This window comes from Rattus norvegicus, chromosome 9, assembly GCF_036323735.1.
Source record: "Rattus norvegicus strain BN/NHsdMcwi chromosome 9, GRCr8, whole genome shotgun sequence".
Classification (NCBI taxonomy): domain Eukaryota; kingdom Metazoa; phylum Chordata; class Mammalia; order Rodentia; family Muridae; genus Rattus; species Rattus norvegicus.
The window spans coordinates 70,777,755-70,798,595 of NC_086027.1; the positions used below are offsets into that span (position 1 = coordinate 70,777,755).

Consider the following 20,841-nt stretch of genomic DNA (forward strand, 5'->3'; position numbering starts at 1 on the left):
TTCATTTGATACCATTGATTTGCATGCTTCTAGGTCTTTACACTTAATACTGCTCTGAACCTTTGTGCGAACGCCCTTTGCTTAGGATGTGTTTCTATAGCCTCAGTGCAAATACCTGACCATAAATAACTGGACCACAGGACAGGTGCTGAAACTCAGATGTGCCTATAAATTGACTCTTCCAGGATTATGTTTGAGAGCCAATTTTATTCTTCATCCTTACAAGCATTTAATGTGGTTAATAGTTTTAGTCTTTGTGATTTAAATTGTGGGTTACAATTGTAAGTCCTTCATGGCCAGGGTGGAGAGCACCTTCTTATGTACCTGTTTGATACTTGTTTAGGCTTTGGCTGAAACCTTCACCAGTTTATTTCACTGGTTGTTTCTCATTGAGTTTCTATAGTTCTTTCTATACTGTGGGCACAAGTCACTGTTTGTCACATTGTTTGGCATTGTTTCAGGCTGTGACTTTTATTTTCCTTTCTTTAAGTATGTGACACTAAGAACCTCTGCTGTTTATTGAATTTCCTCTTTGAATTTCAGATCATGAATTTGGTATTATGTTTAAGAAATTTTTACCTAGTCTCCAATTTTAAGTTGTATTTTAACTCAGTAATCTATTCTGAATAGATATCTATCTATCTGTCTGTCTGTCTGTCTGTCTGTCCATCCATCTAAAGAGAAAGAGACAAGTTAAAGTCAATTTTAATTATTTTTCTTTTATACTTACCTCATCTATATGGGTGTTTTGCCTTCATGTCTAACCATGTCATGTGCATACAGTGTGTTACCCTCAGAGGGCAAAATGAGGATATTACATCTCCAGGAAGTTGGATGATGGTTGTGAGCCACTCTATGAGTGACAGAAATCAAGTCCTGGTCCTCTGGAAAGGCAGCCAATGTTCTGATTCTTGACTGTTAAGCCATTTCTCTATCCCACATGTACTTTTTTAACATGAATTTTTATTTGTTTTGACATAATTTTCACAAAATATTATCTTCTCAATACTGTATTACCTTTGACACATTTATTTATTTATTTATTTATTTTTATTTTTTTATCTTTATTAAATTGGGTATTTCTTATTTACATTTCTATTGTTATTCCCTTTCTCCTTTTCTGGGCCAATGTCCCCTAGCCCCTCCCCCTCCCCTTTTCTATTGGTGTTCCCCTCCCCATCCTGCCCCCATTACCGCCTTTCCCCCAACAATCACATTCACTGGGGGTTCAGTCTTGGCAGGACCAAGGGCTTCCCCTTCCACTGGTGCTCTTACTAGGATATTCATTGCTACCTATGAGGTTGGAGCCCAGGGTCAGTCCATGTATAGTCTTTAGGTAGTGGCTTAGTCCCTGGAAGCTCTGGTTGGTTGGCATTGTTGTTCATATGGGGTCTCGAGCCCCTTCCAGCTCTTTCAGTTGTGGTATTGTAGATTTTTTACATTTCAAAGAATTAGCTTACTGATTTCTGCAAAGGAGCTTGTTGGAAACTCAATGGGATTATGTTAGTCCATTGTAGAGAGAACTTACACCATCCTTTTCACAGAGAACAAGTATCTCTCCTGCTTTGAGGTCTTCCTCTAAGTTCTCTTTCAGTCTTGTGATTTTTCTATATCTTTCATATCATTTGCTTGATAGGTGCCTATGTTGCTTATAGTTTTAGGTTTGATTAGTAATGATGTTATTTTAAAATATCAATTCTGAATATTTTATTAGCTTTTGGAAATACAATTTTTTGATTATGCAGTAATGGATAAATCATATGTATATGCATATATATACATATATGTGTATATATGATGTTCAACTAATTATACATCAGCAATATGCCACTGTCTATATGTATATATAAATGTGCTAAATATGGATTTTTCTATTGCATTTTCTGCCTGATTTGCCTCCTAAACATAAAGACTTTATTTTACTTTTCCATTATTGAAATGACTTTATTTCCTCTTATTGCATTCTCTGGTTAGACCCTCCATTACAGATGTTGAACTGAAGAGGCATGAGTGGATACTTTAAGAGGAAAATGGTTAGTATCTCACCATTAAGAAAGCTGCCAGCTCTGGGCTTTCTATTTTTTTGCTTTGGAGAACACTCCTTCCATTTCCAGGTTTCAGGGTGGCTTTTCGCTTGCTGGTGCTAAGAGCAGGGATGCACATTTTCACGTTAAATGACCTTTTCTGTTGGGATATGTGGTCTTCTTTCCTATTGGTAAGATGATAAGCTACAATAATTAACTTCTTAATGTTAAATTATCCTCCATTGAAAATGGACATTGTGCTTCAGTGTCCTTTCTATGGATTCCTAGATCAAATTTGTAAAATCGAAAATTTGTTTAGGGGGGCTGGAGAGATGGTTCAGCAGTTAAGAGCACTGACTGCTCTTCCAGAGGTCCTGAGTTCAATTCCCATCAACCGCATAGTGACCCACAACCATCTGTAATGGGATTCAGTGCCTTCTTCTGGTGTATCTGAAGATAGCTACAGTGTACAGTGTACTCATATGCATAAAATAAATAAATCTTAAAAAATTGCTTAGGGACTTTTGTATATTTCTGTGGTTTTTTGTTCCTAGGTTGTCCTATCAGTCAGGTTGTCCCTCTGAACACGTTGTGTTCTTAGTTCTTTTTCTAAAGGATCTGACTTGGATTTCTTATTGTTACTCTTTCATTGTTTGGGCCTTGAGTTTTTTCCTACCCGTTTTTTTTTTCTTTAATTAAATTCTAATTGTAAAGGTATTGTTTGTCTTCATACTAAGTAACATGGATACTTTGTATAGTTTATAAAAAATTGTGTACTTAATTTGAATTATTGATTATTCTGGCACAAAGTTTTGAATAATATTTTCTTATTCTGTTTGTTATCTACAGGTGCTAACATTTTATTAGCTCTGCTGTCCCTCTATTGATAATTTTGAATTAATTTAGGTTTCTCTCTTTTTTGTTTTTGTTCAATCTATTAAGAAATTTGTACCTCAAAATAACTCAAAATAATCAACTTTTGGTTTAATTGATTTTTTTCTGAGTTATTTCTGTATCTGGTTCATTGATTCTCCCTTTCTACTTTATTATTTCCATTATTCCTCATTGTGTGATTAATTTTCAATTCCCTTGCTGTTTTCTTAAGTTTGAAGCTGGGGTGATTAATTTTGTGGCCTGTCTTCATTTCTAGTATAGATATTTATCTAGTGCTATTAATTCACTTGAGTGTTGCTCAAATAGCATCCTACCAAATTTTGATAGTTTTTGATTTTCACTCAATTTAGTGTACTTAGTATTTTATATCTTCATTGAATCTGAATTACTTAGAAGTATATTGTTATCCAAAAATTTATATTATGTGTAGCTCTTTCATTACTGATTTTTACGTCAAAGAAAATAATTCGTGTCATTTGAGTGCTTTTCAATTTATTGAGAATTATGTGTATTTTATTGTTGTTGGATAAATTGTTCTAAGCATGTCAATTAGATTAAGTTGATTGATAATGTTTTCTAAATATGTTTTCAAGAATGGATCTGGTGTTTTGTTTTTTAATGACTTTCTACTTGTTGTGTGAGCTATTTGGAATGGGGCACTGCAATCCTTGACTGTGGGTTTGCCCATTTCTATCACATTTTGTAATAACCATGCCATTAGCTGTAGAGCTTAGCTACTCTGTGCATGGAGTTTCCAAATACAGTGTTTATGAACATTTGGTGATTTAACCCTTTTTCACGATGAGATGCTCTTAAAGGTGTTGGTAAGAACTCACTGCTTTAATAGTAACTTTATCAGAATGAGTTTAAGAATGTTTGTTGTCATTTGACTGGTTCTGGCATGACCTGTTCCTTTGTCCTTTTAAATTCTCTCTACACACATAGCTGATGAGTTTCTTGTGAGTAGCACACAGCAGGTCTTTCGTGGCTGCTTTTCACTGGGGCATTTAAGCTGTTTGCATTTCATGTTATTTGCTCATTATCTTCCAGTGCAGCAGACAAGAGTGAACCACACTTGACCATGCTTTACCCTTGTGCTCATCTGCATTGTCAGAGTAATTCTGCTGCCTATAACATCTTATAACTACCACGTGTCCCCTTGTGCCTTTAATAAAGGAGTTAGAGAAAGGACTGAAGAAACTGAAGGGGTTTGCAACCCCATAAGATGAACAACAATATCAACCACCCAAACACCGCAGAGCTTGCAGGGAATTAAGCACCAACAAGAGTACACATGGAAGGACCCATGACTCCAGCTGCATATATAGCAGAGGATGACCTTGTCTAGCAAAGGAGGAGAGGCCCTTTGTCCTATGAAGGCTCAATGCCTCAGTGTAAGGGAATGCCAGGGCAGGAAGGTGGGAGTGAGTGAGTGAGTGAATGGGGGAGCACCCTCATAGAAGCAAGAGGAGGGAGGATGGGATAGGGGGTTGCCAGAGGGGAAACCAGGAAAAGTGGATAACTTTTGAAATGTAAATAAAGAAAATATCCAATCAAAGTAAAAATAAAAGCCTTAAGTTGTATACAGAAGCTTAGATTAAATATAAATCTTCCTTTAGCACCTTCAAAATGTCACCTGGGAAGTTCTCCTCACTTGCACTGTTAGAAGGGTGGTGCAATTGTTGCTTTTGTTTCTCTGGACCAATGTCTTTGTTTTCCTCTGACTCCTTTCTAGACTCTGAAGAGATCTGACCACTGTGCTAAAAATACAACACAGAACAATAGAGAATGCTATTATTTGTTTTGGCATATGGTTTCTTAGATTTGAGTCTGAGGGTATGTTAATTTTGGTTTCATGATGAGGCTGAATATCAAGACACAGAACATGGACAGTGGCTACTTATCTCACAAAGGACAGGAAACTGAGATTTAGGTAGTGACTGGGGACCAGGCATAATGTTCCAAGGAAACTTCTTTTGTTTCTATCTAGGCCCCATCCACAGTGTTCTAAACACCTCTCAAAATTGCCTCATTAGCTGTTGAACATCAAATATTGAACATCTATCTATCTATCTATCTATCTATCTATCTATCTATCTATCTATCTATCTATCTATCTATCCATCCATCTATCCATCCATCCATTTATGTGAATATATTCTATTCTTAAGATTCTAACTTGTAAAGGATAACCATGCTCACTGTTTAAGTGTTGATTCTAATGAGTTTCCAGTGCTTAGTGGGTACACATTGCTTAATTATGTCCTTTTTGTAAGTCATAGTTTTCTTACACTGAGTGTGCTTGGTAATTTTTTACTAAGTGCCAGACTTTGTTATTTCTATCTTACTGGATGATGGATATAGTTTATTTTATTTTTTTATTTCGTGTGTACGTGTGTTTTGTCTGCATGGATATCTGTGTATCACATGATTGCCTAGTGCTGCCAGAAGATGAAGTTGGATCCCCTAGAACTGGAGTTCTAGGTGACTGAACTCCACCCTCTGTGCACAAAATTGAACCTAGTTCCTCTAGAAGAGCAGCCAGTGCTCAGAAGGACTGAGCAATCTCTCCAGTCCCTGGATTTAATTTTTAGTACTATTAATATTGTTTATTGTTATTCTGAGACATAGCTACATTTCTTAGAACTAGTTCAATCCTTGCAGGTGTTCAGGAATTTGTACATTGGCACCAGAGAACCACTTAGGCTGAATCTAAAGTGTCTTCTGCTCCTGAACCATGACCCTGCTGTGCACTGTCTGGGAGTAACCAGTCAGGACTTCTCAGTCATCCCCTTGAGAAGAAAAGCTATTCCTACGTGTCCTTGGCAGTGTCTGCTGATGCAGTGATTTCTACCCTCCTGGGTAGTTTACCCGCAGGTATTCGCCAACTAATACTTAGCTGGTATGTGTGTCTTTGCTCCTAGGGCCTCTGGAAACATTTCTGCAGCTATAGCCTCAGTCCGTGACTCTGCCCACCTTGGACTCTTTACTGAGCTTCATTTCTTGCTGTAGTAATCCAGTGGACTTGGCTATGTTTTCTTTGTTCTTACCTGATCCTGGAAATAAGGCATTAGGCTGAAGGAATTTCAGGCTCTGCTTTTGTGTATCTTGTTGACCATTATTCTTGCTTTTCTGATGCATCTTCTTCAACTTTTTGCTTTGAGTATTTTGTCTGGGTTTTTCTTTTGTTTTTGTTGCGGATGTTACCAAAAATACATCTACAAGTTGATACTACATTTTGACTGGAGCTTTGGGAGTTAGAAATATAGCTTAGTTGTAGAATCTATGCTCAGCAACGACCCTGGCTATTTACTTTATGAATACAGAGATACTCACTAGCACGAGCTCTGTTTAACTAAGACTAGTTCCTATGCCATCCTTGCCCTCTTGGAGTGACTGTGAAAAGGTTTATGTGACAGAGGCTTTGAAGTGAGGATGAGTACAAAACAGGTGGACCTGCAGTGATTCAAGGGAAGTTATCGCACTCTAAAAAGGTCCCAAAAAAGAAGGGAGGAAGAGTGAATCCTTGCCTGGCTGATGTACCACGAATGAGTGATCTTGGAACTCCTAGGTGGATATTGTTTGCATTCCTTACATAAAAGTAGGTGGAAACGTTGGTTTAATAAGGCCATGAGTACACATGGATATAGATTTTCATTATTCACACTCAGTTTTCATTTTGAGGATTTTAGGTTTATGGAAACTCAAAATATTTATTTTTATAACAAAGTTTACTAAAGCATTGGATTTTTTTAGCCACCCAGAATACAGCAATGACTTATTTTTATATTGGTCTGAAAGTGTTACTCTAGTTTCAATGATTCCTTTGGGATGATCATACAGTAATTACAATTTTAAGTAGTTCGCATGTCTCAAAATGTTATCATTGCATATATTAGTGCTATTCAAAATGCAGTTGTAAAAAAGAAATACATGGAAAATTATTAAATAATTACGAGGATGAAGTTGAGTTAATAGGTGTGACATCCAATTATAACTTGCCCCAAGAGAAATATTGAGTGAAGGTTGAACATTTCAGCCTCATCTAAGGCCTGTACTTATGAGAACTTAGACTAAGCAGTGCTTATAATGAGGAAGGAAGTCTTTGTTCATACTTTCTGTTATTAACATCTTCATAGAACTTTTTTTCTGTAGGTTGAACTGTCAATTGGGAAATCACTTTCCTTTTTTAAACCATGTTCTTTTCATGGGAAAAGTGTGTAGAAGTACACTTTGTATGTCTTAAGTAATATAGTATGAGAGGACAGAGACAAGTAGAAAAGAGACTAGACACTAAATTGCAACAGGGACATCAATGTGAACTCATGCTTAGTTCAATATAGATGGAGATATATACATATCAACATAGAAGGATAAAGATGGCCATAAATACCCATGTCTGTACATTCACTTTCTAGTATATAATTACAAACAGCATTGTTCTGAATGCCAAGGTAACCCTAGAAGGAGCCACACTATGGAAGCAACAAATAAGCATTGTTAGTTCTCAAATAGTGGTTTCTAATTGTGCATCAGAACTGCCTAAGAGCAATGACTAATTCTACCCTGGATCACATGACATATAGTGTTGTCCTGAAGTACCATGCAACAACGGGAGGGCAAGTAACATGGATTTTTTGTTAAATGCTCAAATGATCCCATAGTAATTGTAATATATAAAAGCGACATGGGGACCAAATGAAAATACTTCTAATAGCCATAAAGAGAAAAACAGAATCAATCAATCAATCAATCAATCAATACATAAATGCTCTGGGAATGATCCAAAGCAAATAAATCTTCAAGAGTTCTATGCTATTAATAAACTACTAGGTAAATAAATAAGTGATACATGTAATTTTTTACACATAAAAATTTCAAATTATTCACGTAGGTTCTCTGCTATCAATGGTATTGCTCATTGAGTACTATATATGCATGTTGAGTGTCCTTTGGGAAGAGCAGTGTAGTAGGGGAGCCAGAGAGCTTCCAGTGGAGCCAACACATTCCAATCAGGTTGTCCAGGTCAACACTGACAGTGATAACTCACCACAATAAGACGTATCTTTGATATGTTGTGTTGGGAATTGGACTTTACTACTGTGATTACCCCAAACCTATAAACCTTGTCTGATTATAACAAAATTTAAGACACAGCCCAGAATAAAGAATATTCTATAAAATGTCTGACCAATGCCCCTCAGAGCAGGCAAGGTCATTAAATTCGAGGCCATCAGACAAATTGTCACAGCCAAGGGAGCCAGAAGAGATGGGATATTCAGGATTAGAAACAAAGTCTTGGAGAAAACCTGAGAAAATAAATATCATTTTTGTTAATAATATCATACCAATATTTCAGATTAATTTCAACAATTATACCATTCTCATGCCAGAAGTTAATGTCAGGGGAATGTGGCAATCTCGATAGTATCAGTAACCACTTTACAAGGAAACAAAACAGATGGAGCATAAGAATGAACTCTGAAAGTTCAAATCGTATGAGTTCCTTTCAGCTCATTTATACATTATACTTTCATACAGTAAGCATGTTTCTTGGATTGTTACATCACTTGTCTCCAGTTATTCTGAATTGAATGTGAGACACCCATTGATGGCATTGAAGAATACTGAGGGATGGGAAATAGAGGAAACATAGCTCATTAAATGTGTCCCATGCTGTGTAATGGGGAACATATTTTTCCTCCTAATCCCTTTCATTAATAATGGGATCTTGACGCAGTAGGGTCTCCTTCTAGGAAATCACTGTGTCACCGTGGAGTTGCTCATTTGAAATGGCCTATGCATATTATGACTTTATCTCTAGGGTCAAAATCAGTTAGTACATGTGGATAAATTCTTCCCTTCAGCCCCACCCATTCCTGTTCACTCTTGCCTTTGGGACCCTCCCCTTCTGAAGGAACAACTACCAGTGGTCACAGCTGTGAGTGTATTTCAGCTGTTTGTGGTTTTTATTTTTATTTCAGTTCTTTTGCCACAAAATGCCATTTTCTTTGAAATTCTTTTACAGGATGATGTGTGTCTTGTGCTGCTATTTGAAGTGCTGTTTATCAATTGTAAAGAATTATGTAACTCATGAGTAATTGACATTTTCGAAGTTATGCAATTGTGGCAAAAAGCTTAACAATCCATTGTGGATTGTTGCTTATTGTTTTATAAAAAAATGAACATTTGAATTTAATTTATAACATGTAACACTAAATACAGAGATGAAGATTATGATTTATATATTCATGTTACTTATAGCCTAGTAGCTAAATACATAAATATAATTAATGGATAGTCTAGCGATGGAATACTGATTATTGAGGAAGGTGTGGATATGAGTCAAGACTGCATCCTATTTACTGTGACTAATTCTTGTGTCATTAATGTTGAAGAAAACAAAGATGTAGAAGGACAGTGGGGTTGATTAACAACTATAAAGAGGAAATAAATACAATGAAAAATTGAAAACGAGGAATGATGCTTTAGGGACAGACTTCCTGGGACTGAAGCATCTTCCTAGCTATCTGAGCTCTAAATACAAGTGCATTGAGCCAAAGCAGCGTACAGTGCTATTGTCTCCCCCTCTCTCCACTCTGTCATCATACCTACCCAGGTGCTTGTAAACTCTGCCTTCTGGTTCCCAGACACATTGGGCCGATTAGAAAGTTCCAGAAGGAGCCAGAAGAACAAGGTTATCTTAACAAACAAGTTCAAAAGCCACCTCTTACAGCTGTAATATAAAAATGATTAAATATTGATAACACCCCTTTTCTCTTAGAAACAGAATTATTTTCTCCATCTGCTTAGTTCCACCTATGTGTGTGAAAAACTCATGAAAATTAAGATTCTTTCTTTCATTTTGCTTTTACTGACTTGCACATTCTTTTTACTGCCTGTGGTTCTGCTGCTGTGAGGCTTTCTGACTTTCCCAGTGGTTGACTCCTGTGTCTACTCTTCAACTAGATAAAAACTGAAAACTGTAGCTATCTGGGTAGAGACTGTAACTAAAGCCATGATCCATCTGTGTTTATAGATGTGGTGACATTGTGTACTAAACCATGCTAGCAGCGACAATATCCTTCTTTACTTACAGTTTTCTGAAAACCAGTTCAGTGGTAGAGATGCATGAAATTATAACACACAGGGAATGTCTTACAATCAGAAGAGAAGCCAGTGACAGAGGTGAGGATTTGCTCATGTATTACAGGAGAATATTAATTTAATTGGTTTCCTTTAAGGCTTTTGTAGAAACAGCAGTGGTAGTTGCAGAAGAGGGAGGATGGCTCATGCTTAGTTAAAGAGATCTGGCCTTCTCTTTTGTTAATGAATGGCTTCAAAGCTGAAATTTGCATTAAGAACATTAATGTAATAATTTTAAAAGTACCCATTAGTCTGACACTTTTAGGATAACAAAACTAAATTCTAATGAGGTAGACACTTGAAGAAGTACTGTGGGGGATATTGGAGGAGGAAAAATAGACTGCTCACAATAAAAATACTCTTTTTGCTTTAAAAAAGTCTGTCAAACTGAATTTCAAGGACTTCAAAAATACATGTTAAATATGCTGTACTACAGTTTTGAAACAGATTAAAATTATATGCAAATTAACACATATCACGTGCCTTCAAGATTGTTTTGAAGTGCTATCTTCATTGCCTGCAGTAAATGGCTGCTAAATGAATGGATGTAGAAATATCTGACTGACTGGTTGAATGAATGAATGAATCAGTTATTCACTGTGAATGTTGTTACATTTTTCTTCTCTGGCAGAGGGCTAATTTTTTATCATATTCATGGGATGTGGAAGGTTGCAACTCCAAGCTTAGTTTAATCAATCCCATTCAACCCAGCAGAGACCATCTGCTTCTGGTCCAGTGTAGGCTTCCTAGGCTGTCAGTGCATCTGAGTCCCAGACAGAAGATGCCATTTTCCCAGCCCTCATCCATTCACAGGACTGCACATAAACAGGAAGCAGGCACTGTTTAGATCTCTCACCACAGATCTCTATTCAGCAGTGGTCATTGTGCTTATCGCCATGCTCTCTTGAAATTGGCTTTTGCATCGGATTCTGCCATATTTCATTCTCTGGCTTTTCCTTTCACTTCTGCAAACTCTGCTTCTTTTTCAATCTCTTCTTCCTACCTTGCCCCAGGAGTTCCCTGAGGCTCCTTTCCCCCCTCTGTTCTTTCTCTGCTCCGGCTATGCTCAACCCCAGCCATGATCACAACCTCTGGGGTGAGGCCTCGAGCATGAGCAAATGTTTAAAGCTCTGTAAGTAATTCAGATGCACAGCCAGAGTTCAGAGCTATTTTTTACACTGTAGCCCAGGGAATTGTTTGTGTCTCAAAACTTCACTTGTGTCTCTGCTGATTAGTGTCACACACTGGCTTCTGTCACTTACAGACCTAGTCTCTGTGCTGACTAACCGAGAAGGCATTCCATTTTGAAATGTCATCTTAGAATATCTGATTTTTTTATTTATTAGTTACAAACTCCAAATTTTAACCTTTGACCTTCCTAATGTTTGGTTCAGACTCTTATTATACACATGGCCAAATCCCTCTATGACGAGGTTAATATTTTTTCTTTTTCTCTTTTCTTCAAATGTCTTTAGCTATCAATGGTTTGCCTGTAGTGTCAAAGTAAAAATCCTTATTATGGAAGATAAAGCTTCAAAAGATTTAGACTCACAATTCAGTGTCTTTACACAGTGCATGTTAGCCTTTTACAGAAAGGCCTATCTATGCTTTCCAGTTTGTGTATAAACGTTTCCCCAGCCTCTCAAAACTATGGTACTCTTTCCTTTCTTAGTCCAACTGCTAAAATGAAGCACTGAGTCACAGAATTATTTTGTTGACGTTTTGCTGTTATCTACTGGAAAGAATCCTGACTGACTGTCTTTATCTGTGCCTTTGACTGTGTACCAGTGAATTTGTGCTAACAGTTTTCCTTTTATCATAGATATTTTAATGAATTAGGAAAATCAGTGATATGTGAGTTATCTATTATAGCACCAGTGTGAGAGACGTTCAAAGCAAATATGACCTATCTTATACAATATATTCTAAATGTGTACAGTCATCCAACATCTACTGAAGGGCTTTAAGATATTAAGAATTTATTCTATTACCTGATTATATTGTTATATAGAATGACATTATCTCAATTTCGAGATAAGAAGACCCAGGTCATGAATATTAATCAGCTCTCTTGTAGTTATAGGCATGACTAGGATCCCATTTGCATCTTCGAAGTTTAAATCTGTCACTTTGTATTTCTGACTTTGTAAGTTCTCGGCATCTGAGGGTATTTCAGAATTTCAGTAGTATCTGGTTTTCCTGAAATCCAGTGAACAAGGTAAGTAGTGATGTGGGTAAATAAATTAAGTTGGAGAAAGGTCATAGATTTACCAACCCTACCTCCAAGAGCCCTCTTAAACCCACCTCTAAGACCACCATGGTCCAAACAATGCAGCCTGGAATAGTACAGTTATTTAAGGACTAGATCATTTATAGGGCTTAGGCCAAAAACTATTTAAATGCCATTGATGATTTGAAAAGTAGGTTGATTAGCACCTTGTCATTTAAATGTTCTCCAAGTAAGACACCAAACTGAGGGAGGAAGCTGAGACAGAATTGAAAGAAATTGCCATAAATGGCTGAATACAGTAAACAGCGTTAGAGTCTGTATAAACACGGTATGCGATCTTCAAAGAAACTCGGATGTGAACTTGGATTTAGACTCTGGCATTTGAAGGTTCAGTTAATATAGGTCAAGATTATTTCTTTTCAAAGGGAGGATGAGTTTTCCCACCATTCTCTCAGACCTAAAAAGAGGCCAGCGCTCTCAGGATGAATTGTCCTGATGGGAACTGCTTTCCGTCTCAGGGTACAAGGGGATCATAGCTGTGTTCTTCTTCACTAGCTGGAGAAGGGGATTCAGCCCAAGAGAAGAGCAAATGTAGCCATTAGAAATGTGCTCTCATTATGCCTCCGATATATGTGAAGTCCATTTTCTAATTGGGAATTGGTGAGCGAATAAACTTGAATAAAAATTTTAAACCTCTGTTGTAATTTACCTGTTATGCTATAACGTGATAACTACTTTTAATACCTAAAGAACTCGGCAAATGGATGGCTTAGACTATTTCTTTTATTAATTGAATAATAGACTTAGCTGGAAAGTCACCTCTCTTTGAACTCCCCTTCATTTCAGAATTTATCTCACAAGCTTTGTTTTCCAGGATGCTATTTTATTTAAAATTTTACTTAAACTTTGTAGTGAATAGGGATTGGACTTCAAAGGGTAATATAATTTTACTCTTCTAACTATGTTGCTGAGATCAAACACATTGAGAAGTGACCTAGGTGGCCATTCTGAGTAATTGGGGTAGAAGTAAGGATTCTCATTATTACATCTGAAAATGAGAACAATATCCTTTAACGATCACATTTATATGAAAACTCCATTCATGTGTGCATAATTAGGACCTAACATGGAGACACTTCGTTGCTTTTATAAGTTTTCTCAGAAAAAACCTCCTCATACTTAAGCCAACTGAGTAGAAGTATTTAAATGAAATGTAAAGAAAAAGTCAAAATGATGACGTTCCAAGATACACAAGAACAGCGTTGATTACAATTAGAGGGAAACAGACTTTCTTCGCTCTCAAAACATGTCTAGCGAATATATTTGGTTTATTTCTGGATGTATTTGGCAGCTGAAGAATGAAGAAGCCTCCTCAGTGCAGTGCTCATCAGTACATCCCACTCTGGATCAATGGGATCGTCCTACTTGAAAGGGAACTACTCCATGAGAATGCGTTATATGGATTTTATGAGAGAAATTTCTAGATTTTGCTTTGATACAACAGAAATAGTTGGCCCGTGTCCCATATATTTTGGTACTGGGACTGTGGTAACTTAGGGATGGGGATATATACATATATACAAAGACCACACACACACACACATACACACACACACACACACATACACACACACACACATACACACACACACGTGCGCGCGCGCACACACACACACACACACACACACACACACACACGTTTGATAGGTAGTTATGTAAGTAAGTAAATTAAACTGGAGAAAGTTCATAGATTTACCAACCCAATCTTCAAAGGCCCTCTTTTTGGGCACTGTAGCCAAGCAGTGCAGCCTGGAATAGCACAGTTATTAAGGAAGACCTTGTTTAAAGGGCTCAGGCCATAACTACCTGAAAGTCATTCGAGGTTTTTAAAAGTAGGTTGATGAGCATGTTGTCTTTCAACAGCTCTTCTCCTAAGATCCCAAACTGGGGGAGGGAAGCTGACACAAAATGGAAAGAAATGGCTGAATACAGTCTACAGCGTTAATTAGCGTTTGGATCAGCACAGTGTATACGTGTAAACATGACTCAACATCTACTATTTTTTCAATCTTAAAGGGGAGCACATAATCTCGTATTAGCACAGTGGATTTTTAAACTATATTTTCATATAATGTTCCAATATCCCAGGTTGGTTTTCTGCTTGGAACCAGTTGAAATGATAGTTGGTATTTCTGTAGTCAAGAATTTAACTGTTCAAATCTGGGATATTGAAGGAATGTTTAATTCCCTTACAGCACTCACCTGCCGGTGTAGGTTGCTCCATTTCTCTGCAGAATGGATGAACTCACACCATTATGACATAAGCACACACGAGCAACTTCCTGCCACATGCAGGAAATGTGTGCAAGAAGGTACGGTAGACGGGGCAGGTGGCCGGTGACTGAGATGAGCTAAGCAAAAAGAGTAACCGGATTCTATGCTGCATGTGGAGCCACACGGAGTCATCTATATGGCTGCAGTCTGACCTGATCATATTCCGGAAGTTGTTCTATAGTCTGTTGAGTGCGCCTACTTTACAGTGACATCTCCAACTCATAGTAATTAGTTGCTTAAAAATAAAAGCTCCACTTGCACAGCGCAGTATGCCCGGCTCTGAAGGAAAGATGAACACCTGCTCCCTACCATTAGAGAACTAATATCCTCTGAAGCCAAAAGCTAGACAGATGTAAGTTGCCATTATTACTGTTGTAAATGAGAAGAAAGAATGTTCTAAGCAGGCAATTAAGCACAAGAAGAAGATTTACATCACCAAGATGCCCTTAAACTCTATCTTGTTGCTAAACTATGCTTTCAGTTATTGTGAGAAACGTTGACTGCAAATCTCATGCCTTCTTTGGGTTCAGTCACCAGCGGTTCTGTTTCTTGGCTGGTGCAACAGAGCAGCTACAGCTTCTTCAGGGCGTTTTCTGGAGCCGTTTTGGTGTGGCTTAGCTTAACCACTGCTTGTACCTCCTGTCTGTGTAAACATTTTCAATGGTTTACTCGTAACAAAATAGGGTCTCCTTGCCAAACATGGTGGTACATGCTTTAACCCAAGCAGTTGGGAGGTAAAGCCGGTGGGTCCAGCCTCAGCTACATAGCAAGCTGCAGCCTTGCTAAGATCTAATGAGATCCCATGTCAAGTAAAATAAAATAGGGTCTTCACACAACTCATGAGTGCTAAGAGTTCTGCTCTGCCCGAGTTCTTTATCCTGTTTCCATGATAAAAGACCTTGACAAATGCAACTTAAGGGGGAAAGGTTATTTTGGCTTAGAGTTCAAGTCGATTGTGTAAATTACATAGTCAATTATGACAGGAAAATAACAGCAAGAGGGGCTTGAGGCAGCTGATCATACCACATAGTGAAAAAGAAAATCAATGGGTCCTTTTGTTCAGCCCACAGAAGTTGTGTTTTCCACCTCAGTTAGCTTAATTAGGAAAATTCCTTATGTGCATACACAGAAGCTAACATAGCAGAGATACTATGGCGTATGTGCCTGGGTGCTTGTCTTCTGGGTTGTTTCATACTCTTGACAATCAGTGTTAACCATTATACCTCCTTCTCCATACTCTGCCCTACCTGTTCTCTGACTACCATGTCGCTTAACAGACCCCAGTGACGAACGTTTTATCAGTTTCAGCTCCCCAGAAAATGACAGCTGTATTTTCCTTTTATGCTGCTCTCATTGTTTATGTATTTATCAGCATTTCTTTATCGTTTTGTCCAGATGATCTTTTACCTTTACAAGCAAATCTGTCATTTTTGTTTCCTGCTGTACACAGGATTTAGCACCAAATAGACACTCAGTAAATATTAACTTCTTTTGGGAAGAGAGGGTTGTAAAGGGAAGATTTAGATAATCATTGAAGCTAGAAGCATATCCTCATTTTTAGGCAATTTAAGGATTAAAGCAAATGTATGTTACATCCAGTTAGACTCTCGTAGAGAAACTGGCTTATACAGGCACTGACCAGAATGTTTTTGGTGCAAGTAATACTGTGTCAACTGGCCATTGAAAATGCAATCAAATATATATTAAATGTAATATTTAATATATAGTTATTCTGTATGTTAGATATAAATATGTCAAATAGTTTATATATTTATATATAATTTATATAAAATTATATTATATACTTTTACATTTTATATATTATATATAAATATTATAGTTTGTATAATTTTATATGTAATTTATATTTATAAATATATAAACTATGTATATATAAATATATGATAAAATTATTTTGAGTAGCACATACATACTTATTAACTACTGCCCTTATTAGCAAAGCAAGGCAGTGGATTAAGGGGGCAACACTTCCACAACAGACACTTGTGAATTAGGAGGCCAGAGGTAGCTAGGGCAAAGTAAGAGGTAGAATATTAAAAACAAAAGAAAATTTTCCTACTGTGTCTCCCCCCAATTTAGTGGCACAGTTTATTAAACCAAAAGCTATCAAATCATTTTGACTCTGCCAGCCAGGGGCTGGGAAAGGCACCTGCATTTCATGAATTGATGAGCAATTGTTTTGAGTCCTGATTCTGAGTACCCTGTTGATTGCGGCAGTGTGATGGCAGTGGGAAAGCACAGGGTTCAGAGCTACAACACCTGGAGCTCAGGCCCAGTGTCACCACTTACCTCGTTCATTAGACCTGGAGCAAGTCACTTAACCCCACGGAAGGTGATTTCATTTGTGAAATGGTACCCTGCGGGATTCTTGCGTGAATCAAATAAGATAATTACAGGAAATACCTTAGAACTGGATGCAATACTAAAACGAACTCTTAGGAGTTAGGGATTCAGCTTTGTCTCTGTGTGGTGCACACAGCACAAGTGGGGGAAGGTATGCCTGGGATGCAGACTTGGCACACAAGCACAACATAGATATGGGGTGATGCAGACATAGTCATGACGTAGATGTGAGACCTCACAGTGTGAAAGTACCAGTGGGAAGGGGACCCCTGCAGTCACATCGGTGACTCGTTTGTGTTCAGAGATCCTATGTAATACAGACTTCAAAAGTGAGGTAATATTTATCCACCGTGTCTCATAGATTCTGCTCATTCCAGCAATCCTGGCTTGAGCCAACCCTCCTCTCCTCTTCTGTCTTTTTACTTTCCTCCTTTTTGCTTTCATGTCTTTTTCCTCTCCTTTGTTTCTACTGGGACAGCAGACTGACAGATGAAAAATGTGATTTATGGTGTAATGAGTGAGAAAATTGAGCTCTGAAATAAAATATTCTGACACACACATACACACACACTGCTTAAAGTATTTTAAAAAACAAAAATCAAACTATATCTGAAAGCAAGGTGTAAGAAATATATGTACTGATATATTTTGAAATTAGCATTTAAAATCTCTTTTCAAAGTTTTATGGAATGTAGCTTTGGGCTTGTTGGAATAAGTACAGTAGTATATAGAGACTTGGAAATGAAATGAACTGTATTAAATCATGTATTTTACTGTGTTTTACAGAATATTTTTGTGCATAAGAAATTGGAGTTTTATATCTCTGCAATTTAATTATAAATATTATTATAAATTATAGGTTTTGTATCTTAGAAACTAGAACATTACATTTTGTTAATCAGAAATACAATTACAGAAAATCTGTCTAGTAAATATCTCAAGGACCACTTATAATAGATAAAACAATTACATATATTGCCACAGTATCTTTAAGTTTTTGCAGAGGGCAACAGGATTATATATGACATTGAAAGTATTAGCAAATGATCTTGTGCCATACTTGTGTTTGTACAATAAAGACCTGTGAAGTAGATACATTTTGAAATTATTTCAAAGAAATTGAATTGTAAGTAACTTTTTATTATTAAAAGTTTTGAAAAGGATAGGATGTATGTAATGCATTCTGGTTACAACCCTACCTCTTTTCCCTTTGATGCCCTGCTACTGCTCTTTCCCCCTTGATCCCTTGCTATTCTGCCTCCTTTCTCCCTTAAGTGTCTTTCCCAGACTCATGACCTTTTGTCTGATTATGTATTCCACATGAGTGAACCCATGGAGATGGTGGGACCATGGACTTGGAACCATCCACGAGAGCCTGACAGGATCACCAGCGGGTACACAGTTAGGGACAGTGAATCCCTCTGTCAGAATCAGTCAGTTGCCAGTAGTTCAGCTGTAGATAGTAGCACCTTATGAACCTCTTCTTCATCGTCAGCCATTGTTCAAACGTTGTGTGGGCCTGACTTGCCAATGCCCATATGTTGAATTGAAACATACTTCCTATTTTTTCCTCTAGCAGTTTTAGGAACATTTTGGCATATTTGTTGCTTTATATGCTATAGAAAACCTTAAAACCACAACTAATTCTATGACTTTTGAAGACCAAGGACTCTGCAACATTCCTCCTCCGATTTTATATTAGGCACTTGATACCCAGTGAGATGTTTCACCTTCAGTAACATGAGGTATTTAATTAGCATCCAGTGGTGTATGATTGGACTCCCCAATGTGACATAGTTTCATATGAATTATTATAATGCAGTATACATTCTAGTAATGATGAAGTTATTCAGTAAGGTTCTATAATTATTAGGACTGTATCAAAGCTTCACTTCCTCTCTAAGTTTAGATGGTATTTTACTTAAGTTTACTTTACTTTTACAAGATGCCTCATCTTTAAAGCAATTCCATGATGTATTCAACAAGAACCCTATCTCTAACAATTCATCTTTCCTGCTTTCTCTCCCCTTCTTCTTTTTCTCCCTAACTTTTTCACATTCTCATATTCAAAAGTATGTGGAAAGAGGTACTATGGTCAAGAGGAAGAATGATAATCCTAAGAGTAGATAATCAAAGTACAACTGCATATACTCAGGATAATATGCTGAGAAGGAGCCTCTAGAAGTTACAAATTGAAAAAGGAAGTGCTTGTTGTGATAGATTTAATTTGTGAAGAGGCCTATTTCATGTAACCATCAATATTATGAATCTCATAAAAATGTACTTACATAGTTTTCCTAAAAGCAGATTCCTTCTCATTGACTGTATTCTCCTTTCCCTTCACCAAATCACACATTAATGGAGTGAAAGGGCAAGACATTGCTTTTCTTTCCCTATATCAGAAGATAAGCAAGATACTGTATTTAATAGCAGTACAATTAAAATGCCAGTTGCTTTAGGTCAAAAAATATATATGAATAACAACTGGAGGGTCTAACATGAGGACTTAGAGCATTCTGAGTTCCAGATTTTCTGTAGTGCCTCTAGAGAAAGGATTGAATGTTCTTAATGGTAAAATGTTTGCTAATGGAAGTTCCTTGTAGGAGACACCTTCTTCCTCATAAAATGGAGGATGTCTTTACACCTAGTTTGCATCCTTTCCCTAAACATGTGATCTGTAATGGAGTGTGCCCCTCACTGCAGCTGAGTGTCCCCCTCACTGCAGCTGGAGTATTCTTGGGTTACCCGCACGGAGGGGTCTCCACACCACATGTGGAATTTGCCAAGCTTTTGCTTCTCAGTGTTTAACAGTGTTTATAAGCTTTGACTTCATCTTAAAACAAACTGTATCTGACAAAGAAGCTATGGCACGTACTGCCAAACTTTAAATAAAAAGCTGGGCCAGTGTCAGAATGACTGGCTCCCTCTTTTGTCTGCTCATGCTCTTTTTGCCTCTGCACTAGTTGTGACAACTTTGACGGGTACCTTTTACATGACTTCCCCCTTGTGAACGGCCTTGAGGCTAAAATGTTTTCTGCTCGTGTTTGGGAGCTATAAAGTTCCAGTGTACTCCCCACCAGCATTTGTCCTTCTGTAGAAGGGACGAGCTGTCCAAGTGTAACCAGGAAATGAAAAGACACCTTTGACAAGAACAAGACTAAGTCAGAGCTGAAAGCAAGGAACTCTGAGTTGTCCTTGTCCTTGTCATAGGCAAACTGTGTCTGAGCAAAAATGTCCACTGTGTTCTTTTTAATTTTACTTACTGATAAGGCAGAAGAATGTTGATAATGTGCTTTAATTCATCCACAAATACAACAAGCAGCCTTCTAGAATGGAGTCTGATTAACTTAGGAGCCTGCTCAGCTGAAACTGTCACCTTTTAGTACTTGGTTGATGATCATTTCTGAATATACATTTGTTCAATTATGTATATATTTTATATTGTATCAAGAATACTGTTTTTATTTTATGGTGAGGACAGATTTCCTCTGGCTTATTTCTCATTTCAGTTGGTAAGTTTTCTTTTCCTATTCCACTGTCTTTTCATTTCCTGGTTAGACTTGGACGGCTCTTCCCTTCTGTAGAAGGACAAATGCTGGTGGGGAGTACAGTGGGATCTGCAGCTCCCAAACTCAAGCAGCCTTGAGCCTCAAGGGTGATCACAAAGCAAAAAGAGCGTGAGCAGACAAAAGGGAGAGCCTGTCATCCTAACACTGGCCCCGCTTTTCATTCGAGGTTCCATGGTACACACTACCCCTTCTTTGTCGGACACATTTTTCAAGTGTGGCTTTTAAATAGATCATTATGTAAAATACACATTATTGGTATTATGTCACAGGTAGAACCAGC

General features: G+C 37.4%; 1 protein-coding gene and 1 long non-coding RNA gene across 3 annotated transcripts in view; one reads left to right on the forward strand and one right to left on the reverse strand.

The window, feature by feature from the left end:
* The window catches only part of Pard3b (par-3 family cell polarity regulator beta), a 1,028,687-nt gene that overhangs the window by 245,397 nt on the left and 762,449 nt on the right, over positions 1-20,841 (forward strand).
* LOC134480584 (uncharacterized) lies at positions 1,935-14,573 on the reverse strand. The gene is made up of 2 exons (XR_010055007.1): positions 4,541-14,573; positions 1,935-2,209 (listed from the first exon to the last, which is right to left on the reverse strand). It is a non-coding gene; the product is annotated as an uncharacterized LOC134480584 (long non-coding RNA).